At 36.2% G+C, this 23208-nt stretch overlaps 1 protein-coding gene across 1 annotated transcript in view; it reads left to right on the top strand.

Moving 5' to 3' along the window:
- SPAG16 (sperm associated antigen 16) overlaps positions 1-23208 on the top strand; it is a 743404-nt gene that overhangs the window by 344869 nt on the left and 375327 nt on the right. The window lies entirely within an intron of this gene.

A 23208-nucleotide genomic window follows, 5' to 3' on the forward strand; every position in this document is an offset into this window, starting at 1 on the left:
GCCTCATCTACTCTTGCAGGTTTTTCTTTTAGAATTAAGTTATCTGGCAAAAAGGATCAGAAGGCAGTGATCAATTTTGCTAAAAATTCACTGACACTCAAGATATTAAAGAGAACAAAGTAGAACTGAAAGCATTGAGTTCTATAATTTTCAGAATTCATTGAATTTTTATACTGCAAAGGCCAAGGGCACAGAAGGAAAGATATTATTAAACACACAGATACACTGAAAAGCTCTTCCCATAGTTGCCTGTAGTCAACTCCTACCCCAACCCCGTGTCTGTTATCCATCGTTACACTCAGCATTTGTAAACATGCTTGCATCTGGCTCTTTCTCTGGTCTTACTACTCCTGGAGACTCAGTTCTGGTGCAGTTTCTAAACCAGTCCATTGGGACATTTTGTTCTGAAGAAGGCTGTTATTGATTTGTTTTCATGAAATTTTTTATTTTTAATTTTATATTGGTATGATGTCAATGAAATTAGAAATTTAAAAAACCTAAGTTTTTCAGAAATTTCTGAGTTAATGAGAAGCGTGAACTCTTTTTTTGAAAATTTTCTCAAAATGCAATTTACCTCTAGTGCTAGAGGTGTAAATTTAATTTTTGAACATATAGTGCATTCCATATCTGGTATATGGAGAAACACAGCCATACCACCTCTCATCTCTTAGGAACATAAAGCCCATCTTGCAAGCAGAGACAATGCAATTAGAAGTATAGCCTATTGCTTATGTAGCTGCTGGGCATGCTAATCAGATTTCCATAATGCCCTGTTACCATGGCAGCCAGAGACTCAGATATTTTCTCATTAGAGCTTGACCAGCACAGCGTTCTTTTAATAGGTCTTCCTGTTTTCCCACTCAATTACTGAAATTAAAATGAGGTAAAATATATCATTATTCACTCATAATATGAATTTACATTCAGTAGTGTCTTTGGCAGAATGTTAGTAAAATGCAGCTATACTGTTTGCTTTTTTCTAGTATGTGAGATAAAAATGAGAGAAAAGACATTTAACTGTAAATGTTTTTAAGTGAGTACTATTCAACAGCAAACACTCCTTTGTAGATTTAATGAAAATGAATAATTATCCAAATAACAATAAAAAACTTTTTAAAAAAATGTGGGTAGAAATCATCTTTTTAAAATTATATTTTTCAATTACAGCTTACATTCCTTATTATTTTGGTTTCAGTTGTACAGCGTAGTGCTTAGACAGTCATATACGAGGTCTGTCCAGAATGTATCCAGCCATGTAATATGAAAAATAGAGACATTTATTGAAGAAAATGCAAGATACAAGAAACACTGTACATAGAACAATGATGCCTCAGTACCCTTCAAAGTAGGCACCTGGGACCTCACAGTTCTCCCAATCGCCATCAGTTGCCCCTTAGTATTTTCCTGAATACCGTTGATGGTCTGAAATCTCTTCCTTTTCAAAGGTGATTTTAGTTTTGGGAAAAGCCAAAAGTTGCAGAGCACCAAGTCTGGACTGTAGTGGGGCTGAGTCACCTGGGTGATTTGATGTTTCACAAAAATCCCTGCATGAGAAGATGATGCATGAGCAGGGGGGTTACCTTGAGGAAGCTGCTAGTCACCAGTTTTCTGTAGCTGCAGCCACATTTGTTGTATTGCATCTCTCAACTGATGAAGACCATTGAGATAGTACTACTTCTTAAGTGTTTGGCTAGGAGGGGCGTACTTGTGACTTCCCATTCAAAAAAACTTAGCTAACAAGGTCTTGTTCTTGCTGCAACTTTGCCACACCTTCTTTGGGTGTGGAGAACCAGACAGTTTCCACTGGGACAACTGGGCCTTCATTTCCAGATCATAGCTGTAGACCCATCATTCATCTCTGGTTATGACCTTCTTGAGGAAGTCTGGTTCACTGGAGCAGTTTGAATCAAGTCATTAGGAACTGCAGCACAGTGTTCCTTCTGCTCTGGTAGCAGAAGCCGAGAAACAAATTTTGCCATGACACATGTCATGCCAAGATTATGTTTCAAAATCTCAGACATAGTAGGTTTTAGAATCCCCAGGTCAGCTTCTAGTTCTCACACTCAGTCTCCAATCTGTTGATTGCAGCCTGTACATGCTCAACACTCTCAGGTGTTCTGCTCGGTGCAGGCCTCCCAGAGCATGGATCACTTTCGACAGATTCTTGACCATCTTTGAAGCATTTGTGCCACACTGTTATTTGTGCTGAACTCATTGCATCATCCCCAAATGCCTTCTGAATCATCCAAATAGTTTCCACAGAAGAATGTTCAAGCTTAATGCATTATTGGGTGCATGTTCATTGCTCTACTCAGTCATTTTGAATGCAACAGCCACACAGTACACATGCTCAATGGTGTCTATCACCCCCACTGACTAGTACAGTGAAGTCGTCATTGTTCACACATGTGCATTCCAGTCCACTCTCCTTGGCTGCAAGGTTACATCGATGTTGAACAAACCATTCTTATTCTGTTAACCATGGCTGGATGTTCTTCAGACAGATCTCGTATTTTACAAAGTGGTTCTCCTGATATTTCCAGTACCCACCTGATACCATACAGTTATTACAATATTATTGACATATTCCCTATGCTGTACTTTACATCCCTGTGACAGTTTTATAACTACCAATTTGTACTTCTTAATCCTATAACCCTTTTAATGCAGTTCCACAAACCCCCTCCCCTCTGATAACCATCAGTCTGAGATCAATTCTGAAAGAGTTTAAATATCAGACCTCGTTTTATAGAGCTTAATCTATGCAAGTCAATGCTGAAAACTATATACATATAATATATGTATAATATATGCATATAGTATATTTTATATAATGCATATATCGTAAAAGTTGTTGAAAGTCATGCTTTTTGAACTTAAATTTATGTCATTTGATTTTTATTTTGGCATACGTAATTAAGTCAGTAAAAACGTTTATTTTTGAAGATAACGTTTTTCATATTTCTCTATGTGTTTTATCTATTACATAACTTAAGAAATCAAACAATAAATTTGATTCAAATATGATAATTTAATATGTAGTTGTTTCTTTAGTTAATGAATGCCATGATAGTCCTCCTTAGAGCCCATCTTTGTGACCTGCTGGATTCTGCCCAGAGTAGACACACTATATACTTACATATTTCTAATCGTGATGCTCTTCACACAGAAAAAGTAATTTGTACATTTTCTTTATTTTATTTTTAATTGTAATTGCTCCTAGTCAAGTGTTTTCTTTAACTCTGAATTGAATGTATTCTCAATCACTATGACATTTGAGGCACTGTCTCTTCTGCCACAGTGCCATAGACCAGACTTCTTTGGGGGGTCAGTCCTACCCCAAGGTGACAGTAGTACACCATGACTGACCAAAGCAGTCTCATGTGTCCTGTTTCTCTTGCTATGCCAGATATTATCAGGACATAAACAACAAACACAACACTTAGAGCAATATTAATATGGAGCAAAGGAGGGCTAACAGGTGAAAACCAAACTGATGGGATAACTATCACCTCAGAACTCAAATAATATATTAAAATATGTAGAATAACAGATCTTATAAATATGTATTATACAGAAATATTCTGACAAAGCCATAGCCATCAAAGATTTCAGTGTCCTTCTCAGCTTTTAGTCTCTCAAATAAACAAAATTATAATGGAATTAGAGAAATTAATAAACTAGAAAGTGTATTTAATAGTATATATGTTGAATTTTGTACTTTATGAGAGAAAATACAGATTCTGTGTAATTATTCAATGTTAGATTTCTTAAATGTGTAAATCTTACACCAAAAATTTAGCATAAATGAACTTTTCAGAAAAGTAATTGCATAACCAATATTTGTGAGCAATATTCATAATAAAAAAAATGATAGCATATACTTACTAAAATATAATAACTCTGGAATTATTAAAAACAATGAAATAAATATTGGTCAAAGAGAAACTATAAACTGTCATTACCTAGCTGGTAAACAATCACAACCACAATACTTATCAAACTTGAGATGTAACCAAAGCTGTATTCAGAGTAAAATTCATTGCTGTAAATGCTGCCTTATTAAACAAATAATAAAACTAAGTGCATAATGAATTCAAATTAAAAAGTACAAGCAGTTGATGTAGTACAGAAAAGTAAAAGTATGAATAAATATAAACTAGAAGTTAATAAATTAGAATGAAATATTGAATATATATTCAAGTTTGATTTTGAAAGACAAAATAATAATGCGAGGAATTACAATAAAATAAGTAGATACTGCAGGAGAAATAAAATTGAGAAGTATAAATATAAACCTAGCCATTTAGAATGAGTTAAAGCCACATAGGTAAAGACTAAAAACTATATATGTTTGGATTTCTCATAAAACAATAGATTTTTATAAAAAGAAGTATTGCCAATACTGAATAAGATGAAACAGAAACCCAGAATAGATTATTAATTTTGAGAAAAACCTAATTTTAGAACTTCTACCTTGCATTCCCATCTTGAGCAGTTTTATGATTGAGTTTTAAAAATTTTATTAAAAATGTAAATCAGTTAATTTTTAGGCTTATTGAATGGGGAGGGAGGAAAATAAAAAATAAATTTTAGTATTGGTTTTACAAATCTAGCATAAACATGATTATAAACTAAACAAATGTAGTACCTCCATCACAGCTGTAGGTTCATATCATAAATATAGATTCAAAACTTTTAAAAACAATGTAACAAATGTAATTTAGTTATATGTTTAAAGGTAATTTACAATGATCAAGTAAAATTTGTACTTAAAAAGCATGGAATACATAAGTGATTTAATTACAATGATATCATATTATAAATTATATTGATAGATAGATAGTAAAAGTTAATTTAAGGTGGGGTTGTTAAGCCCTACGTTTTGAAGTCGACAAGAAGAATGGATTTTGTAGAGCTGGGAATCAGGAAGACCTGGCAGGTGAATGTAGAATCTGGATGCTATGGATTTAGATGAGTCAAAAGAGAAATACATCCTTAAAGGTAATAGGACGAAGTAAGGAAAACAAAACCAAACAGGCAAAAATACCTAAAATCAAAAAAGGAAGAAGTCTCATTTGTCCAAATGCTCACATCCCTATTCGAGCCTAGTTTCTTCCTCAATTAGTGAATATTCTCAATAAATGTTAGCCATATTTTTCCTTTTCCTTAATGGTAATGATTATTTTTATTTAAATATTTTCAACATTTACATTACTAAACATACTCAAAAAAGAAAATGCATGTGGGAAACTTTTAACTATAAACATTGTACAAATATACAGGCTATACATACTAAAGGCATTTAAAAACTCTTATTACAAAGGCTATATTGTCATCACCAGTGTTTTGAACTCTGCATCTCTTAGGTTGGCTATCTCCACTGTAATAGCATAATCAATAAAATATAGTTTGAAGAAAAGGATGTATTGTTCTAGAATAACATTATACACATGACTGATTATTGCCATGTATTATTTACAGAGTAAATTGGCTTTGTTTATATCTAACTCTGTAGGTTCCTTAGTAGGATTTGTATATCAGGACATTTCTTAGAAATGACATGGGTAACTCAACCACTGTAGAACTGGCTGGTATTACATATTTACCCATAGAAGGCAATCACACATTGGTAAGGTAAAGTACCCTGTGCATTTACTTGGTAGATTGATGAACTAGCTCTTGAAAGTTTTTCATTTGTCACTGAGTGATGATTGAGTGGAACAACACAGTGGAACACTGGCACTGTTTTTGCACTGTTTAAAGAGCAAAAGTATAATGCTAAAAAGAAGGAAACTTAAGCATACTCCAGTGCAAGGGAGAAGTGTCTCAACAGTTGGCAAATGGAGTTTCAAGTTCCCTTGTTGGAATACTAGCTTTTCCTTTGCTAGTCCTGTTAGCATTCTCATCTGTGAAATTGGTATAATAATAATACCTACTTTTTTGGTCGATTGTGAAGACAATAGCATATGAAAAACACAAACCTGGCACATGTAGGCTCAATAAATGTTACCCACAATTTTTTTATTCATCCATAGGAATTTTGAGAACTTAAAGTACTCATAGCTCAAAAATTGCTCTAAAACAAGTAGCCTTTAATACAATGGGCTAAGAAGGAAAAGTCTATTGCAATGTCTGAGTTACACCAAACTCCATTAAAATAGCACTGTCCATGAAAAATTAATTGGGAACATCATCCTCAAGGTCTTACCAAGTTAATCATAGAAACAGTTATAAACAAAAAGAGAAATATAATTACTGCGAAAAGACATGTTATTTATCGGTTCTTAGCATTTAAATATATATTTAAAAATTACATAGATTAACTCTTTGTATTCTTTTTTTACAGAAGAGAGAATGAATCTTGTACATTATATATATATAATTTAGATTACGTTTTAGAAGAAAAAAATTTTGGCCAGAAACACCAAAAATTATTTTTTAAATAGTTTTTTCATTTGGTTCTGTTTTTAAATAATGTGAAGCATGTAGTGTTTGACCTCCTGTGACCATAGGCATTTAGACATGTCTTGAGCAACTGAAATACACAGTTGCATATCATTCTATGGGTTAGTATTAATAGATCAATAAAATACATGCTACACTAACTTAATCATATGTTATTTGATCTTTAGTTATACCAATTAAATGCTCACTGACAATAGCATGGTTTTGAATGTAAACACAATGCCCATTTTTCCTGATGCTTAGGGTTGCATATTCTTGTGTACAACCACAGCTCATTATGTGAAACAGCATGCATCTTCCCAGATAGCTCTACGAAATGAAAGCAGTTGAGATTAGTGGTTTAAACAATTTCACAGTGCTGTGTTTTTTTCCTGAGTTCACTGCCTGAGGCAGAAATAGAGCTGACAGTATCCTATTAAACATAACTTCTCCCCTTATAAGGTGATTTATGATTGTGAATAAATGGCCCTCTCCAAAATCCCTCATTCTCTCTCTTCCCTGTACAAGCTACCTATTCATGTATTTATATGCATCTAACACTGTAGTATGAACACTTCTTGACAAGTATGTCATTTACTTTTTTAAAAGAACAGAAGCATGGATAAGCTTTTTATTTGCTAGAAACAAAAGGTCTAGAGTTCAAATTTCAAAGCATAATGAAGATATTGATGTATCATTTCCCTAAAATTGTGATGTTCTGCACCTTCCTGAGTTTCAGAGGTAGATGCTTTCATAATCAGAAACCTCATTAGATTTTTACCAAGATAGTTTTTTTTTAATTTATTCATTAGAGAGAGAAAGAGAGAGACCAATTTGTTGTTCCACTTATTCATGCATTCATTGGTTGATTCTTCTATATGCCCTGACTAGGAATCGAACCCACAACCTTGGACAACCTTGGCGTATTGAAATAATGCTCTAACCAACTGAACTAACTGGCCAGAGACTTACCAAGATAGTTTTTAGACATACTTGTTAAATAAAAATATTCTACTTCGTATTTTCTGAGGAGATGTATGTTGTGCTTCTGTTCTTAGCAAAGCTTGTCACTTTTACATGAAGGACATGAAGGGGCTGAGCATTGAAAGAAATATCATACTTCTTTAAATGCATTTCTTGTCTGATTCTAAAAGTAAAACATGATCACCATAGAGAAGAGTGTTAAGAAAGCATTTTGCATAGTCTCACAGCTCAGTGCAAACTTGGGGAGACTGCCCAAGGGCCCTCCTCAGGCAAGTGGAAGGATATGCTTATACATTAGAAGCACCTCCTGAAGTCAGAATTCTTTTTGAGTGTGGATATGACAGAGCAGCAGCTCTGTCATTTTATGTAACCTCTGAGAGCCTCAGTTGCTCATTTTAAAATGGGGATAACATAGTTTATAAGATTTTTGTGATGACTGAGTGAGAAAAACCTATGTAAAACATCAGCAGTCATGGGCTCAGAGTAACCATTTGCTAAGAGTACCATTGCTGGTATGTTTTTTTGTGTGTGTGGTTTGCTCTGAAACCAATATTGTCTCCGGATCTATTGGCTTATCTCCTCTTTCTAGCAAAAATATATATCGTCGTCGGCAGCCGTCCATCTCGAGAGACGATGGTGTAGCTTCTTAAGAGTCTATCTGCACCGCCGAGAATGGCTGTGCAGTCCGACTCGGGAGTGACACGGTATCTGTCTCCTCCCGTGTTGAATCGACATCTTGCGATGACGCTGGAGTGCCCTCTCCAGTGAAGCTGAAGCTACAGAGCCTGGGCAGGGTGATATGGAGGGTCTGCTGTTGCCCATGCAGCAGACCCCCCCTCTCTTCGCAGCTGAAGGGTCCAGGGGAAAGACGGGGTCAATACAGCTTGGCTTCAGGTGCGCCGCAGGAGTTGCCGGTGTTGACTACAACGTCAAACCGCCTTAGGGACTCCGGCTCCGGATTTTCTGTCGGGGTTTACTCCCTTAGCCTTTCCCCTGAAGAGGTATGCCGCAAGGCAGCGGAGCTTTTTTGGAGTCAGAGTTTTCCTTCTCCGAAGCAAATATATATATATATATATATATGTAATATATATAAAATACATACATAAATATATTTTATATTATATATAATATATTTTATATATATTTGAAGAATATTATAAGTGAAATAAGGCCAGGGTCTGTGTTCTTATAACAGAGCAGATTAATTGGAATATTATAGGGAATCAGTAGATATTTCTTTAATTAAAATGAACAGAATTGAAGATGTTAGACCAGGAATTTGGCCACTTCCTCTAATACTCCTGTAGGTGTCATGTGATTGTAGGGATATACTCACATATATCAACATACATGCATGCTCAAACATGCCACTTGTTATTTATTTATTTATTTATTTTTCAGATTTAATGTGTTTTATTGATTAAATTATTACATTTGTGCCAATTTCCCTTCCCTCTGCTCCCCTCCACCCGGTGGCCCCCCTCCCTCCAGTTGTCCCCCCCTTTTAGATTATGTCCATTAGTTGTGCATACAGTTCCTCCCAACCTCTCTCCGTCTATTCCATTCCCTCCTACCTTGATCCCCAATTCCTATATCATCTCCCTCCCTTTCCCCATTCCCCCTCCCTGTTGACCTCCCCCCAATATGCTTCCCGTACCCACAGTTCCTCTTCCACTCTCGTTGCCTATTTAGTTTGCCTTTGTTTCATCTCCCTAGCTTCTGTTTTTTTTTAAACCAGTCCCTTTAACATCTCATATAACAGTGGTTTGGATCTAATGAACTCTTTCAGTTTTATTTTGTCCTGGAAACACTTTCTCTGTCCTTCTATTCTGAATGACAATTTCGCTGGATAGAGTATTCGTGGTTGTAGGTTTTGGATTTTCATTACTTTGAATATTTCTTGCCAGTCTCTTCTTGCCTGTAGGGTTTCCCTTGAGAAGTCAGCTGATAGTCTAATTGGGACCCCTTTGTACATAATTCTTTTCTTCTCTCTTGCTGCTTTTAAGATTCTCTCTTTATCTTTAATTTTTGACATTTTGATTATAATGTGTCTTGGAGTGGTTCTCCCTGGGTCCAGTCTCTTGGGAACTCTCCTTGCTTCCTGGACCTGCAGGTCTATTCCCTTCCCCAAGTCTGGGAAGTTCTCCTTTATTATATTTTCACTCAATTTTTCAAGTTCTAGTTCATCTTCCTCATTCTCTGACAAACCAATGATTCTTATGTTGGGCCTTTTATAGCTGTCCCAGAGGTTTCTGATCCTTTCATTGTTGCTTCCCATTTCCTCTCGCTGCATTGGTTGACTGTTTGTTCCTTCTCCATATTCCAGTTTGTTGAAATGAACTCTGGATTTTATTTCCTTTCCTTCTGTCTCGTATGCGGTTTTGTTCCTTTCGTTATGAAAGTTTTTCGCTTCTTTCATATCTTTTTCCTGCTCTTTTGTGAATTCTGTAAGCCACCTGATAACAATGGCCCAGAACTGAGCCTCTGACAGGTTTCTTATCTGTTCATCTGTCAGGTTCTCTATCTGCTGCCTGGTGAGTTGTGTTACCGGTATTTCTACAGTTGCCTGTCTCATTTTGACAGATGCGTTTTGTTTTCTTGGGCTGGCTGTCGGGGGCAGTGCCTGTGTACGCGTCACAAATTAGCGACCGGCGCCTGCCTGTCTGCAACCTATTTCGCAGCCCTGTGGTGCTTTCTTTGGGGGCGGGGGTCCAAGATGGATTCACACAGTTATTCAGCTAGGAGACCGGGATCCGTCCTCCCGCCCCCCTGGGCCTCACTGTTCAAGGCGATGTGGCGGCCACTCTCCCCAGCGCCGGAGTCGCGCACCGCCAGAGGCTTGGCCGCCGGGATTCCTCTCCGGGGTCGCGCACCGCCAGGGGCTTGCGCAGCCAGGATTCCTCGCTGCCCGCCGCTCAGGGTGCGACCGAAAACAGCACTGCCCTCTTTAACTCTTACCTGCCCAAATGGCACCGCTGGTTTATAACTTCATATGTTGGACTTCCGTGTAGTTTTATTTTCTGGAATTTCTAGTTATCCTTTGTTTTGAAGTAGTTGTATTCCTCTATAGTTGTAGAGGGAGACCTAGCGTGTCCGTCTAAGCCTCCATCTTGGCCGGAAGTCCCCCACTTGTTATTTATTGATATCACTGTATCAAAGGAACCCAAACCTAATGGAAGCCTTTCATTTGCCATAAAAACCCTAAAACATAAAATCTCTGAATAATATTACAATGAGACTAAACTTCAGTTGAAACCTATCATAAAGAGAACTACTTTCAGAATGGCAAAATAAGGACCTTCAGAAATCTCCATTGCCCTGGCTGGTGTGGCTCAGTGGATTGAGCACCAACCTGTGAACCAAAGGGCTGCCGGTTCAATTCCCAGTCAGGGCATATGCCTGGGTTGCAGGCCAGGTCCCTATTTGGGGGCGCTCAAGAGGCAACCACACATTGATGTTTATCTCCCTCTCTTTCTCCCTCCCTTCCCTTTGCTCTAAAAATAGACAAGACCTTAAAAAATTTTCCCATAAAAGCAAAAATTGCCAAAATTTTTTTCAGAACTCTAGACCTTAACCAATAGCCTGCATCAATCCAGAAAGCATTTATTCAAGAAAAGTTGCAGAATCTGAGTAAGAAGTGAAGCTTTTCACGTTTTGACTGATTTCATTCCCAGCCCCCTCTCATCAGCTCTGCTGTGGCCTTGCAGTCATGGTAGGTGTGCAAATCAGTGTCAGTGAGTAGAGAGGACAAGTTTGGAGATCCCAGCAAGACCTGTTCTCAGAGAAATGTGACTATTTGAACTTTCTAGAAACCCCCTGGAAATGTACATTTTCAGGGATTTTTAAAATTTGACCTGAGTCAGAGTTCATTTGGTTAAAATGGACTATTTGTAGTTGTAGAGCTTTGGTAGCAAATAATTAAGAGCAATGGTTTAAAATTGCAACTGCCTAAAGCCAAATTCCATATAATCTCACTTATATGTGGAATCTAATGAACAAAATAAACTGATGAATGAAATAGAAGCAGAGGCATGGATGCATGAAACAGGCTGACAGCTGTCAGAGGGGAGGCAGGAGGTGGGGCTGGATGAAAGAAGGTGAGGGGATTAAGCAAAAAAAAGAAAACGTGTATACATACAACACACGGACACAGACAGCAGTGTGGTGATAGCGAGAGGGAAGCGGGGGTAGGTGGAGGTGGGCAACTGGGAGAAAAAGGGCAGAAAAGAGACTTCGCTTAGGCAATGGGCACAGCATGCAAGGTGCAGGTGATGTTTTGTTGAATTGTACACTTGCAGTATGGTTTTGTGAACCAATGTCACCCCAATAAATTTAATTAAAAAATTGCAACTGTCTGAGGCAGCAACTGACAGTTGAGCAAACAAGTGGTTGACCAAGGTTCCTCAGCAGAAAAACTGGAGAATTAAATGTCCAAGGGGGGTTTAAAACACTCTATCACATGCCTAGGAATATCAAAGGATTCATGCATTTGGAGAACTGTGTGACTATCCAACAAAGAATTGAGAAGGGTCTAATCTCTTCCCTCTTGACTGACCTGGAGGGATTCTGTCAGCAGAAAGTAAAAGCTGAGGCAGGGTTGTAAACTACCAGAGTTGAAAATGTGCCCCATTATGTACACAGAGCCACTGGCCAAAGACTGGCTAACTTACTGGTTCAAGGCATTTAATCCTGACTTGTTCAATTTTTAGTTGACCACTGAACTAAACAATTTGACTTCTGTGGTGACACACAACAAAGGACATAGACTTTACTGAATTATTTCAAAAAAGTTACTAAACAAAAAAATCCAAAGCCAACAGCAGCAACAAAAAAACCCTGGAGAGGAAGAAATCTGATTTCTAGTTTCCACATAACATTTTTTTAAATGTCAGGTTTTCAATAGTAACAAAAATAGAAAACGACAGTAAGCAGGACAGTGTCCAGAACCTGTAAATAAGTTATGTTATACAATACAACAAGATAAGTTAAAATTGCAAATGTTTAAGATTCTAATCAGCTGACCTTAAAATAAGATTGTCCTGGATTACCGAGGTGGGCCCAGTGTAACCACAAGGCTCTCTTAAATGTGGAAGAAGACAGAAGGGTAAGAGTAAGAGCTATGGGAAGTGAGAAAGAGAGTCTCCGTTAGAGACACCGGAGGAAACCAGTTCTTTTGACATTGTGCCTTCAGCCCAGTGACACTTATTTTGAAGTTTTGGTCTCCAGAATTGGAAAATAATAAATGTGTGTGACTTTTATCTCACTAAATTTGTAGTAATTTGTTACCACAGCAAAATAACACTATTATTGCTCTTATTTATTCTAAGCATTCTATTATTTCTGATGCTATTATAAATGAAATATTCTTAATTTAATTTTCAGGTTGTTCAATGTTAGGGTATAGAAATACAGTAGATGTTTGTATATTAATCGGGTATCAATATATAATCTCATTTATTCATTTTAATGTTTGTAGTAGATTTCTTAGAATTTTTTATGTACAAAATTACGTTATCTATGAAGATAATTTTCTTTTCTTAATATCAATGCCATCCATTCATTTGTTCATTCATTCATCCATTCATTTTTTTCTTACCCAATTATTTGACTAAAACCTCTGGAACAATGTTGAACAGATGTGGCAAGAACAAACACCCTTAGGGGAAAATGTTCAGTCTTTCATTATGAAGTATGATGATAACTGTGAATTGTTTGTAAATGCCTTTATCAGGCAGAGGAAGTTCCCTTCTATGCCCAACTTGAGTGTGTTTATTGTGAGAATGCATTGAATATTGTTTGTTTCTGCAGCTATTAAAATGATCGTGTAGTTTTAAATCTTTATTCTATCACTATGGTGATTTATTTTTTTTAATGTTGATCCACTTTGCATTTCTGGCATACATGCTAGTTGGTCATGGTATATAACCATTTTTATTGAGGATGTTTGCATCTATATTCTTAAGAGATACAGGTCTATGGTTTTCTTATGATGTCTTTGTCTGTTCTGGGAATCAGAGCAATACTGATTCCCAAGATGAGTTGGGGAATGTTCCCTACTTTTGTAATTTTAGGAAGATTCTGTGAGGGATTAGTGTTAATTCTTCTATAAAGACTTGGCAAAATTCATCAGTGAAAATGTTTGAATAATCTCCCCCCAAAATAGATATTCAGCTTAATCTCTATAGTAAAAACAGAAAACTAAAAATTAAATTTAAAATATGTATAAAGTTTGATTTTAAGTTTGTACTACTTCATGCTTCCTCTCATAATATAAGAATGCCCATCTTGCCAACTCTGAATTCCAGTATTTTTTCCTGAAGTCTTGGATGTGTAATGAGAATGCCATTGACATTTAAAACTGATATTATTAGTGAAACTATTCTTTTTTTATATATTAGCTATTTTCATTTTTCCTTGGTGGATAGATTACATAACATTTTTCTATTTTTTTAAATTTATTCACTTGTAAGAATCTTTTATTTGTTAAATATAACAATTTTATATTATGTTATATATAAAGATCTTCTGCACTTATCTTCAAAACTTTTTTTTGTTTCATAAAGATCTTTGATTATGATTTTTGTAGATGTCATTCTGTTGTTTGATATTAAATCTTTCCAAAAGTTAACATAGTATTATCTAACATACAGCTTTCTTAGCTTTAATACAAATAAAATATCATTTATTTTTCTCTTTTATGGTTCATATTTTTAAAGTTTTATTATTTAATCAATTAATTTTATTCTAAATATAACTATGTTTCTGTTTAATACAACGTTAAACTTGGGTTCAAATTAAATATTTTTATTATTTATATTTATTGCCAATATTTATTTTGATATCAGATGCTTATATAACTCTATGGTTAGCTGGTGATATCATTCACCACTGGTGTTTTTACACCAATATTTTCCTCTTTATGTTCTTGTTTCCTTCAAGTATGGATCCATATTATTTATTAGTGCAATGATTCTTGATAACACACATTTTCTTTCTCATTTTTGAATAAAAATATTGAATCTAAACATTGTATCTAATTAAAACCATTTTATTTATGTTTTAATAATTAATTTTTGTTCATCTTTTTGTTCTTTCTGCCTGCATTATTCAACATAAATTTGATTTCCCAAGTCTATAATCTGTTTATATCAATCTCATCTAATTCATCTCTTTATCCTCTCCCAGAGGCAAAGTTAAAATATTAAATTTTTGTTTTACTAATTACCATTTATAAAATAACTTATTTATGTTTGCATCTCCCTTGCTGATTTTATTTTGATAATTATGTTTTCTTCAATTCATTTGAAAGAGAAAGAGAAAGGGAGAGAGAGAGAGAGAGAGAGTATGGATTTGTGGTCTCACTTATTTATGTCCTCATTGGTTTACTTTTGGCTGTGTCCTGACTGGGGATCTAACCCAGAACCTGACATATCAGGATGGTGCTCTAACCAATTGAGCCACCTGGACAAGGTGATATTTTTTCTTTCTTTTTGTATTAGTTTATTTTTTATTGTATTTTTTTCAGTATCATTTAGTCCCCTTATGTACCCCTTACCCCTCCAGTCACCACATTGTTATCCATGTTCATGAGTCCTTTCTCCTTTCCGCTCAGTCCCTCCAACTCCTAAGTCCCACCCACCCCATTAGCTGTCATCCTGCTATCTAAGAGTTATCTCTATTTTGCTTGTTAGTTCAGTTTTTTCATTACATTCCACATATAAGTGAAATCATATGGTAGTTGTCTTTCTCTGACTGGCTTATTTAATTTAGCATAATGTTCTCCAGATCCATCCATGCCGTAGCAAAGGGTAAAATTTTCTTCTTTTTTATAGTTAAATAATATTCCATTGTATACATGTCCCATAGTTGTTTTATCCACTCATCTACTGATGAACACTTGCACTGCCTCCATATCTCAGTGACTGTAAATAATGCTGCAATGAACATAGTGATGTTTATATTCTTTTGAAATAGTATTCTGGTTTCCTTTTGATATAGTCCCAGAAGTGAGTTCACTGAGTCAAAAGGCATATCCATTTTTTAATTTTTTGAGGTGTCTTCATCTTTCTTTTCACAGTAGCTGTACCAGTCTGCATTCCTACCAACAGTGCAAAAGTGTTCCCTTTTCTCCACATCCTCTCCAGGACTTGTTTGTTGGTTTACTGATGATAGATAGCCATTCTGACAGGTGTCAGATGATATCTCTGTAGCTTTAATTTGCATTTCTCTGATGATGAATGACAGTGAACATCTTTTCATATGTTTATTGGCCATCTGCACGTCCTCTTTGGAGAAGTGTCTATTCAGGTCCTTTGCCCATTTTTTAATTGGGTTGCTTTTTCTTTGGTGTTGAGCTTTGTAAGTTCTTTATAAATTTTGGATATTAACCCCTTATCAGGTGTATCAGATAATGTGTTCTCCTATTTTGTGGGTTGTCTTTTTATTTTGTTGATGTTTTCCTTTGCTGTGCAAAATCTTTTTAGTTTAATGTAGTTCCACGTGTTTAATTGTTCTTTTGTTTCCCTCTCCAGAGGAGATGTATCCAATAAAATATTGCTATGAGCAATATCCAAGTTTCTGCTGCTATATTTTCTTCTAAAGTTTTTATGGTTTCAGGCCTAACATTTAAGTCTTTAATCCATTTTGAATTTATTCTTGTGTGTGGTGTAAGAAGGTGGTCTAGTTTCATTTTTCTGCATGTATCTGTCCAATTCCAAAAACCATTTATTGAATAGATAATCTTTAGCCCATTGTATGTGCTTGCTTCCTCTGTTCATTACTAATTGACTATAAAAGTGTGGGTTTATTTCTGGGCTCTCTATTCTTTTCCATTGATCTGTGGGTTTCCTTTTATGCCAGTACCATGCTGTTTGATTACTATGGCCTTATGGTATAGTTTCATATTAGGTAGCATGATTCTTCCAACTTTGTTCTTCTTTCTCAGGATCACTGTTGCTATGCAGGGCCTTTTGTGATTCCATATGGAAGTTTGAAATATTAATTCTAGTTCTGTGAAATATGTCATTGGATTCTTGATAGGAATTGTGTTCAGTCTATAGATTGCTTTGGGTAGTATGATGTTAATTTTTTCTATCCATGAATGTGATATGTGCTTCCACTTATTTGTATGTTCTTCAATTTCTTTCATCAGTGTCTTATAATTTTTCAAGTACAGGTCTTTTACATCCTTGATTAGGTATTGCTAGATATTTTATTCTTCTTGAAGCAACTGTGAATGGCATTGTTTTTTTAATTTCCCTTTCTTTTAGTTCATTATTAGCATATAAAAATGTAATTGATTTCTGGATATAATTTTGTATCCTGCTACTTTGCTGAATTTATTTATCAGTTCTAGTAGTTTCTTGGTGGAATCTTTGGGGTTCTCTATGTACAGTATCATGTCATCTGCAAATAAAGACAGTTTTACTTCTTCCTTTCCAATTTGGATGCCTCTTAATTCTTCATTTTATCTGATTTCTATAGCTAGGACTTCTGGTATTATGGTGAATAAGAGAGGTGAATGCACCTATCCCTCTCTTGTTCCCAATCTTAACAGGAACACTTGTAGTTTATGCCCATTGAGTATGATGCTGGCAGTGCATTTGTCAAACATTCCAGGAAGAACTAACACCTCTCCTTCTCAAACTGTTTCATAAATTTCAAGAGAGGCGGCAGCCTCCCAAGCTCATTTTACGAGGCCAACATTATCCTAATTCCAAAACCAGATAAAGACACTACAAAAGAAAAAAGAAAGAAGAGAAATTTATAGGTCAGTATCACTGATGAACATATACACTAAAATCCTCAATAAAATATTAGCAAACCAAATACAGCAATACTTCAAAAAAGATCATACACTATGATCAAGTGGAATGTATTCTGGAAATGCAATGTTGGTACATTTGCAAATCAATACATGTGATTCACTACATAAACAAAATGAAGGGTAAAAACCACATACTCATATCAATGGATGCAAAAAAAGCATTTGATAAAATCCAGCACCCATTTATGATAAAAAGTCTCAGCCAAGTTGGATAGAGGAAACATTCCTAAACGTAATAAAGGCCATATATGATAATTATTTTTTATTGCTACATGAAAGAGACCTGCACTTATGATTCTTTTCATTGTCTATAAACAGTTAAGCAACCGCATATGTTTCCAGGTTTGCTGTTGCTCTTCCTCTCTCCTCTTCTTTTTTCAGGTCCCAGTTCACATCTATGTCTGCCATTTGTCACAGCCAGTGTTGGGGCCCACCCTCAGGAGCTCTAATTGGACCTATATAAAATAGCTTATTTCACTTCCTTAGGGCTGTCACTGTACGCAGTCCTGTTGTTCTACCAAATAATCAAGATGTGATTTCAATATAGGTTCCTGGCATGGCAGGCAAATATTCAGTTTCTACTTGCTTAATATAGCTAAGTCATGAATTCATACTCGACAGACTTGACAGGATACAATAGTTCACATCCACATTTTTCTTTCAACTTGGGATTCAGGAGTGACACAGCCTGGCAGGGAGGCTCTTGGCGCAGTCATCCGGAGCGCCCTGGGTCTTCAGCTAACTGCTGATGCGCGTTTCGGAGCTGTGACACTCTCCTTACCTGACCAACTGAGAAGCTCCCCGTGGCCTTCCTTTTATAAAATACCTCGCAAAGGTGAGCCACACGTGGTACTTGTTGAATTAACAAAAAACATCTGAACACATATATAATTGGTACTGTCAACTTGACAAAATACATATACAACATAAACAGAAATTATTTATAGTTTTCAATGCCTTCTCTGGGTGGAGTTTCCATCTGTATAACCCTCCTCCCCGATCTAACACATTATCTTCATCTCATATTTTTCCTACCTCACTATTTCTTACTATAACTTCAATACATCTAAATGGTTTCATGCTGAGTTGTCTTGACCTTTTGGAAATATGATTCAGCACTTTTCTAATTTTTTCTCTTTTGTTAGTGAAGACTTTAAAGGAAGATATTTTCTTTCGTTCTTTGAAATTGTCCCCTTTTCCTCACCTTTAGCATCATTTCAAAGATCTTATGGTTAAAGGAAAATTCAGAATGAAGAAGAAGTAGTACAACTGGGAACCGGTCTAAGCATACTGACTTTCCACTTATTTTATTTGCCCCTTCAGAAAGACACCTTAAGGCTTCATGAGCCTTCTGATTCTTTTTTGTCCTTTACACAAAAGAAAGGCCTGCTTCTGAGGTTTTGTTACCCATTCAAATCTCGAATAATCTCCCCCTGGGTATTCTGCTTATATCTTGGACACTTGATTCAGAAAAACACCCCTTGCTGCTATGACCCTCTGTGTATTATGACAACTGATAACTTTCCTCCCTTCTCTAAGAAGGTGTTGGCGGGGCTTTCAGACTCTTTTCGGAATAGTTCTTAGTGCTGCTTTCTTTTGTGGAAGGGAAACTGCAAATAAGGCCTTTGTGCATTCTCACAACCAATTTGGTGTGCAGTAAGTATATTCAGCAGATATTCCCTGAAATCTTTGCCTAGAGCATGTCATTCCTTGTTTCCATCTTTTCCTGGTCATTCTTATAAACCCTGGATGGGGGAAGTTAGAAGCCTTGGCCCATGTCATCATCTTCCTCAGAAGCCCATATTTAGTTTTAATAGATGATTAAAACTGACCTTTGAGGTCATTTTTATTCTTGAGTTTTTACATAATCAAATTTTGCCCTACAGCTATTTCTGTAGGCAAGACGTTTCTCAGGTCAAATAGATGCTGTCAAAATAATGACTCCAGGAACTGTTAAATGTCATGAGGAACTAACATTTTGCCTCTAGTTCAACCAAAAGTCGTTCAACTGTGTCCAAGCTCCAAAGAAATATTAGCTTGTATGACCTAACCTTGCTGATTGATGGCCTGATTAAATTACAGAGTTACTTGGCAAGTTATCACAGTTTTTAGAAAATTTTATTGCTGCATAGTATCAGTAGAGCTCACAGTTCTCCTCTTGGGAAGGCACTGTAATATATGCAAAAGCATTGTAATTGAGAGGATGTAAAACCTTGACAGACAGCATCAAGCCTTCAGGTCAAAAGTTGTCATCTAGATCCACTATGTGCTTTGATATCACTGTCCCGAAGAGCCATATCCATTGGGCAAACTAGTTCATGACATGGCTATTCCATTTGTTTGCAGCTATTTTCAAAGTCTTCATCAAATCCTCAGCACAGGCAATCAAAGAGAGATAAAGACAGTGACATGACAGCAGCAAGTTTTCATACTTAAATATTGTTACTGAAGCATAGCCAGGTAAGCAGTATAAAGGTATTAGTGATACCATAAATATACCATTGTTTTAATTTTGTTAGCATCCTTGTCAGAGAGGATCTTTTTTCTTGTATGCACTTCACTCACAGATGAAAAACCATGGCAAAGGCTAGACTACATTATAACTTATGAAGGACCAATTAGAAGAAGGTGACGTTTGTCAAGGTAAAAGAACCTGTAGACCATTGCAGTGGTGCCCTAAAAATAAGCAAAGCCACCTTAAATCTCAGTTCTTCAAGGGAATTAAACCCTAGAGAAAATTATTTGAGTGAACACTTTCAATTCTTCAATTCTGGATGTATAGGAAATAAATAAATGTACTACATTCAGTGGGTACATTAGAACATTAAGGATTCTCTTGCAAGAGCCCTGATTGAGAAGGTCAAATCAGGACCTTCTCAAGGAAACAATGATTTATAAAGATGTATAAAAGAAATGCAATAAGAATAGTTCTCCCATTGAAATTGGGAAAGAGTGAGAATTTAATATGGTCCCAGATTTTTAGCTTGGAAAACTGGGTTCCTGAGATTAAGGAATATAGGTAAAGGAATACATTTGAGGACAATTCTATAACTTTATTTTCAGTTCCCCGAATCTGGACTGTCTGTGGGTGATTCAGGGAAAGATATTTAGTATATATGATTCTATATCTTGGGGGGAGAGATTGGAGCTAGTGTGTGAGTTATCTCCTGCCACAGTATCATTGCATAATAAACCACATCAAATATGTTTAGCTTAATATAAGAATCATTTATTCAACTCAGAAATGTGTGGGATAGCAGTAAAATTCAGGCCTGTCTGGGAAGATATGAACTCAGCTGGGCTCCTTCACATATCTATTTTCAGGCCAAGTCAGCTGGATAGTTTGGCTTCTGGCAGTATCAGCTGGCATGCTTTCAAAATCTTCCACAGGCCTCATGCTCTGCATGATCTCGCATCCCCGCCCCCCTCCCCCCCCATGGGCTGGTCTGCTGTGTTCTCACAGAGAAGCTCAGGTGCAAAGACAAGCAAGCCCAGCTGTGCAAGAAAGCCAACAGAAGTGTGCGCACTCTCTTGATGGCTAGGCTTGAACTGGAACAACATCGCTTCCTTCCCATTCTCTTGGCCAAAGCCCAGAGTGAGAGAGGGTTGGTACTACAACGTGACAGGGCCACAGGCTTGGATGGAGGAAGAGGTAGAGGATTAAAATAATTTTTGCATTCTGTCATTCCACATGAATGTACTACCATGCATCCAGGTTTATCCAGAAAAGTCTCAGCTTATTCCTACTCTCCTTATAGAACTATTAATAACAGCCCTTTCCCACTATAAAAATTATTCCAGTTTGAGTGATAAATTACACAGGAGCCCTATGTTTAGGAGGGTGTGGCTAGGAATCAATGAACTCATTGGAACAATATGTGAAGTGAGTAAAAGAGTTTAAGGTTAGAGTCCATGAAGGCAGCACCTCAGAGCAGGAGATAAGCAAGGACAGAATGAATATGAGGAACCAGGAGAGAAGATGTGCATTAAGGAGAGCTAAAGAGCAAGGTTAATGCCACCAAGGAGTGAAATAAAATATGGAATGAATATGTCTAATGCATTTAACAACTAGAAGTCTTTGATGAGCACAGTGAGAGGTTTCAGAAGAGTGGTTGCAGTGAATTAAAGAGTTGACCCCAGTTCTTGCTCTCACACTGATTTAACATTGAAAATTTTTATTGGATTATTCTTGGTCTTAGATTTAAAACAAAAAGGACTGAGCTTTAAGGAATGAGGTTCTTCAAGTGCTAACAACATTCTCAGGGTTTGAATACTAAATACCAACTCCAGACTAAAGCCAAATGTACAAGAAACAAGGCCTAAAGCTTACGTTTCTTCCCTTTTCATCATTTTTAATATAAAGGAAAATGGTCTGATGTGTATTCACTAGAAATTATTCTAACTTTATTTTATTGTGTCTGTAAATTCCTTTTTCTCTGTGTATGTGATGTCTTTGACGCAAAACTCAGTAAGACCTACTGTAGTTACATTAAATATTAACCAGGACATTATTTGAGACATTTGGGAAGCTGTGATAGATCAGCCTCTATTGAAACCTTACTGAACATATTAAACAAGACATTTTTAAGGCTTTCCAAGATATTTTTGACAATTATCCTAAAAGGCAATGAAACAAATAAGAAAATATCAACTACCCCAGTAGAGACTTTACTTTAAAAGCTTTATAGATTTCACATGTTGTAACAGTTTCCAACTACAAGCAGATACAGTCTTAATGGCAGTAGATGACATTAATTTTTTAAAATAATAAACCCGCTTTTGAAATTAGGAACATAGATTTTGGTAATTTGAAACTTCAAAGATAACTAATTGGCTATCACACAAAAGGACAGAAAAATCTGACTAGCATTGACTTTGCAACAAACAAGGGATAAAAAGGAAAAAAAATGGAAGAGAAAAAAACCTACCGTCATCATGTAGTAAATCCTTTTCTTGGCTGCTATTTACACTTTACAACCTATTTGGTGTGAGTGGACATCAAATTCCCTTTGGGATTCTGAATTTCATTTATTTTATCATTAAAAGCGCATTCTTGTAGAGAAAGGAATAAATCACATGTAAGTGAAATATAAGAGATTGCACCAGGAGCTGAGCTTTTACTTTGACTAATCCAATAGCTTTGGCCAAATAGTTCAACATCAAAAGCATTATAAGTATTCTGGACGGTATGTTTGCAAAAAGAAATCAATAACAAAGTATTAGATTTGAATAAAATGTTTCCTTTTTCCCTCCACCTTCTCCCTTCCCAAGCGATATAGCCCTTTCCCTTACTCACCTGATCTTTGTTATGGTTATTGGCTGGTCTTGTTTCTTGTCATAAGGCCATATGTCTTAAGACTCATTTCTGAATCATAGACTTTTCTGCTTCTCCATAATTTCAATATTGGAGTTTATTCTCTGATGTTATGCCATGTGTCTCTGAACTTGTTAACAGCTTCACAGAAATAACAGAAACACGTTTATACAGATTATTTTTATTCCAACAACTTCACAAATTCCATCAACTTTATGATTTGTACAGAGGAGAAAAACACATTTAGCAAGATAATTCTGCCCAAGTTCTCTCAGCTCAGCTATATAGTTAAGTCCTTTCAATTATTTTGCTCATCAAAGGCTCTTGACCATCATAGGGAATTCCAGAAAACTAGTCATGATATTTATTTAGCACCTCAGGGCCTTTACATTTTCTATTGTTTCTGCTTCGAATGTTCTTCAAACTCTCCCCTCCCCTTGTCCTTTCCATAATTACCAGTGATCTGTGTTCAGGGCTAAGTGTTTTAGCCAGTTTGGTTCTGCTATAGCAGGTTATCATACACGAGGTGGCTCAAACAGCAAACATGTATTTCTTGCAGTTCTGGAGGCTTGGAAGTCCCAGATTAAGGTGCCTGTAGACAGTGTGCCTGGGAGGGCTCTCTCCCTGGTTGGCAAGT

Source organism: Furipterus horrens, unplaced genomic scaffold (assembly GCF_987537825.1).
Source record: "Furipterus horrens unplaced genomic scaffold, mFurHor1.1.pri manual_scaffold_1, whole genome shotgun sequence".
NCBI lineage: Eukaryota > Metazoa > Chordata > Mammalia > Chiroptera > Furipteridae > Furipterus > Furipterus horrens.